General features: G+C 42.9%; 1 protein-coding gene across 1 annotated transcript in view; it reads left to right on the top strand.

Annotated features, from left to right (window-relative positions):
- LOC130955379 (uncharacterized) overlaps positions 1-392 on the top strand; it is a 1,886-nt gene extending 1,494 nt beyond the window's left edge. Inside the window, exon 1 of the mRNA XM_057882215.1 lies at positions 1-392. This exon is cut by the window's left edge and continues 1,494 nt beyond it. The gene's annotated coding sequence lies outside the window, so the exon portion shown is untranslated.
- Positions 393-5,000: the final 4,608 nt, after the last annotated feature.

Below are 5,000 nucleotides of genomic sequence, written 5' to 3'. Positions count from 1 at the left end.
TAGACCATGTCCCTGAGATTTGATAAAAGAAAGGTGCATTAGCGGTTAATACGTTGTAATTTGATAAGTTATTAGGAATATGACGGAACGAAAGACCAAGGAAAGAAAGAAGAATGCACCAAAATGCAGGTGCTGCACCAAACGCTGGTGGTTCTTTCTTGTTGTAAGTGAATGCAACGAAAAGACCCGGAAATAACGAATAATGAAACAATTCATATATTATTGACATTTCGTGCTGTGTGTGCTTATTCAAAAAAAATTCTGCTTTGTTATTCCCATCATCCGGTAACCACAGGATGATCCACAAGAAAGGTGGCAGGATTCGAACCTATGGCCGGCCCGCCCCTGACCCTATGATTTTAGGGGGGTTGGGTGGCCGGGTTAGCACCCCTCGTTGCCCCTGTACCCGAAACAGATGCGCTGCGCCACCCAGCGCGTAACCCTGTCTCCCCTACTCCCCTTCTGGTTATGCCATTACCAATCGCGGGTAACCCCCGGGCCGCTAGTGGTTTAAGAAAGGCCCTGACCTAATAAGATAAAAACGATTATCCTTATGACCAAACAGCGATAGTTTCACGATCCCGACCAGCAACTTGTTGGGAGTAGGGGCATCCAAGCTTGCCCAACCTAGACATTGTAACTGAAAGTCCTGCCTACTTGTAGGCTTAGGGTAGTCCTCGAATTCTTCTTTTACTGGCTTGGGAAAGACCCGTAGGCTATGGATCCCACTAATGGAATGGGACTATAACCATACTTCCATGGTCTAGGTTCAAGGACAATAAAGATTGAGGCTTGGAGTATCTAAGGCTTCATGGACCCCATTTTTAGGTTAAGGACGGACTCGCTAGTGTCCCAAGGATTGACCGGTGACACTACTAACTGAATTGCCCTACCTAATATATGTATTTTTCCACAGGACTGAATCCATAGAAACCTTGGCTTAGTGCCATTACTGTAAGCGGCGGATGATTGGTATGCAGGATCGGTTGCTACGGGTTTCACATTCATGTGAATCAAGAGATTGGCTTGAATTGAAAGGCTTTCCAACTAGCCATTGTACCTGAGCGAGAAGTCCTTTTTTACACGAGATCCATAGATAGGAACATAGTAAAGAAAGGCAGAGACCATAAACTAATAGTAGGATCTGTTGCTGGTTCACGAAATGAAACTGACAATCTAAACTTACTTTACATCTTGGAGTAAGAACCTATAGCGGGTAGTGGAAATGGCTTAGTTTTCTATCTCTATCTCCTTCCTTACTCATTAGCTTATGGATTAGAGAGATTAGCTGGCTAGTTGCTTGGCGGACTCAAGACTTCTACTAAAGGTAAGCCGGGTCAAGCTGCTAGTTCAAAAACCTTGAATTGTGCTTTCTTAACTTCCGAATTCAAATTCGTATAAAAGTCGATGGATGCGGCGTGGTTACCATAGCTCATGCATTTTTTGGAATCTCTGGAAAAGAGTTTTGGGGTTTCGGCTACTAAAAAAAGGCTCCACTCTACCCAGCTTTTATCCCCTAGTTGCATTTCTCTCCCGGTTATTTAGTAATAAGCCCTATTTTTTCTAGTAAGGGGAAAGGTTTTTTCTAATTCTAAAGGTCACAAAGAAAGGTTCCTGGACTCTGCGATAGTCCTTATTCCTGATAGCCAGTGATTCACTGCTTGATTCGCCGCTTTTTTCCTGCTTTTAGGGGTTCAATGGACAGCTGCTGGATTTGGTTCAGAAAAAATGGAATCCACTGATTCGGATAAGTCTTATGAGAAGAATTCGGGGTCAAAGAGGGCTTCGCTTCATCTCTTCGACAAATGATTCGGATTCTGCGGATGAAATGGCGTTACCTTCTGGAGAAAGTGGGCATGTTGCTTTGTGAGAAAGGACGGGAGATGCTCTTTCGTCGGCTGATACTGGTTCGAATACTGACTCTTCAGCGAGAAGCCTAAGCTAAGGCAAGAGCGGATTCTCCGACATTGATCTTACTGTTGACTCTTTCCTTTCCTAGATTCGGGATCTAAAACAGATTTTCTATGCCACTATAAAGCATCAGGCTAGGAATTCCAAACCGGAGAGTTAGCTACCCGAAAAGCCGGAGTTCGATCCCATCCCACACCACAGCTTCATGCCTTAAAGGCAGAGTTTCATTGAACAGCTGATCTTGGATGGACTTGGACTTGCAATCATTGAATTCAGATTCAGAGCTGACTGAATTGCTTAATTCAAAAAGAATTTCCGGGTAAGGGGGAACTTCTGCCAATTCCATGACTTGACTGACTGAAGACTGGACTGGAATGAACCATCCAATGAATCTTTCCTTCAAGGCTTTTAAGGAATAATAGGAAAAAAGTGGGATTAGTCTCATTCCAGATTCCTGATAATAGCCCTCATTGATGAAGTTAGGGGGATCGACTTCTTTTCTTTCCATTTTCTGTCTGGTTTTGGGCCTCCTCCTACCTCCGTTTGCAACGGCTACAGACGCAAAAAAAACATTTTGTAGCCCTCGTGTTCTGGCGAATTTGTCCAAGAGTAACGGTTGCCCCATTAGCGGGGATGCTTCTCGAGAGCTTGTAAAACCCGAAGATAGACGTCGCTTTTTGTTGGATTGTGTAATTCAAAAAGCAGACGTTGGAAGTCTGCTCTTGTCGCGCCTACACCAGCTTCTTTATTTGGACTTTCCAAAACAAGGCGCTGCGCTATATCCTCCCATGGTTGGGGGTCCCTTTGTTGGCTTTTCGAGAAAGATGATAGAAGAATAGCACATTTCTTTCGTAAATCGTTTACTGTATCGTAAGGTGATTCTGTGGGTAGCTTAGCTATTAGCTAGTTGTAAATCTATTTACTAGTCTGGTGCACACTTGGAAGGCTCTCCTTTATCTTACCAGTCGTGCAGCACTATACACGCGTTTAGGTCATAATTATTTTCTAAGGCTGATAATTGGGCTTATAATGCGTTTCTTTTATGGACCTCGGGAATCTTCCTAATGAATCGTGAAACGTGATTTTGGAAGCAAGAAGAACTTTCTCTACGCTTTATCCCTCTCCTTTCACTCCTCTCGCTTCACTCGACTTACTTCGTACCTTAGCACAAGTACTAAGTAAGCATTCAGCTACCTCTCTCCACCATATAATCTATTAATTATGTTAGCACTTACAGCTATTTCTCTTAAGCAGCAATAGTATAAGTGAGTAGCCCATAGGTAGGGGATACAAACGGTTAAGAGTTCTTGCTTTTCAGTGGTACGTGTAGTCACTCGAAGAGGCAATCTACCGAACCGGTTCCCTCCATACAATCTTGGTTATCTGGCCAAGTGGTCCTTACCTCTTGGAAGTTAAGAAGTAAATCAAGCTACCTGAGCTCAAGAAGTTTTGACTCTTGATGCTAGTCTATATTAGTTATAGCCTTTTGGTTTGGTATGTTATTCTTTTTTTATAGTCGGGATAGCTTTATTAATCAAATCAGGCAGGCTTTTCTACTATTCGCTACCCGCTGACAGCCTTTATCGAGCTTTCCAGGCTCTTGTCTTTCTACGAGACTCCACGCCCTATCTTTCATATCATCTCTCATATCGGCTCAGCTGACTTTGCCTCGATGTTCAGGGTCCGTAAGCATACTCTCTCTCTTTATAAGAGCTCTAGATAGCGTTCCAATTCGTTTTCAAGATATCATATGGAGATTCGCGTGCATCTGTTTCGGGGTTCTTTTTTGGTCCATTTATATGGGTTCTGCGTTGTGTCCGCATTAGTTCGAGGAAGAGAAGCATGTACTATTCTATTCTATGGTGTAATTAAAGATCTCATTCCTATTCAAGTGGTTTGGACCAAGTTAGCTGTGGCCTTTCATTCCTTAGGGAGTGAGAGGGTAAAGGGGGAAAGGGCGTAGGGTACCACTTGAGTTGTCTTCACTTCCCTTAGCCATAAGGTTGGCATTGAAAGATCCAATCCTAGATTCTTCTTACTCTTGTAATTAATGTAATTGGCAAAAAAACAAGTAAGTACTAATGTCAATGTTGGAAAAGAACCTTGAAGTGAAAGTCGGGAAAGAGCTTTATTTAAGTATTCATATTGGTAAAGCAAGTAGGCTGGGCTGAACCCAAGTCTGATTGATGTCAGTGTTACCCGTCCTAAAAAGAAGAAGAAAAGTATATTGTTGGATAATTGGCAAACATTAAAACGAATTTTCGCTAACTGAATTAATTGGAAGAGCTCGTTATATCGGAGTCAGAAGCGAAGGCGAAGGGGAATCTGATATCCCTTCAAGCCCTGGCAAAGGATCGATCTTGAAGCCCCTATTTACTAATTACTAATGAGACCTACTCGGCCTACCGCCTAACTTACTAGCGGACTGCCCCAACCCCAATCCAAAACCCATACCTTCCATCAACCCTGGAAAAGGGCTTGAGGCTACCTTTCCGGTGGAGAAGTCACTATTCGTAGCTATTGACCTCTCCTTCAAGTGATCTGGCATCAAAGGAAGAAGCTTCATCCCGAGTTGAAAGACTCTTTTGAACAGGCAGACTTGCAGGAGCAGCTACTTCTTCATCCGTAGAAAGAAAAGGAATTTGTCTTGAATCACAGAGGAAGGACAATATCACAACTGATAATGCTAGAACTACTAACTAGCTATCTAGCAGTAGTGAAGATATGCGAAAAAGGGAGAATGCGCTACATCGGATCTTGCTGTAGTTGATGAAAGAGCTGTAGTGAAAGAGTGAAAGGCCAATAACAGGATCTTTCATAAGTGAATCTGAATACCTTTACATCTTTCTATTCACCTTTAATAAAGCGAGCAGTGGCTATCAAAAGACCTAATCCGTCCCTTCCCCACTCTTTATTGGTTCGTTTCGTAGGAATAGAGTAGTAAAAGTAAAAGAAAAAGGGTTTGACCATTTCAGGTCGTAGATGGCAGGTCACCTACCAGTGTCTTAGATTTTGTGCCTTGACCTTTCGGGTCTCGCTAATCCCAGTTGGAAAAAAAGCAATAGGAATCCGCCCCCTAATTACTAGAC

This window comes from Arachis stenosperma, chromosome 10, assembly GCF_014773155.1.
Source record: "Arachis stenosperma cultivar V10309 chromosome 10, arast.V10309.gnm1.PFL2, whole genome shotgun sequence".
In the NCBI taxonomy this organism is placed as follows: domain Eukaryota; kingdom Viridiplantae; phylum Streptophyta; class Magnoliopsida; order Fabales; family Fabaceae; genus Arachis; species Arachis stenosperma.
The sequence above is the reverse complement of the archived record's forward strand: the minus strand, read 5'-3'. Positions and strand labels throughout refer to the sequence as shown.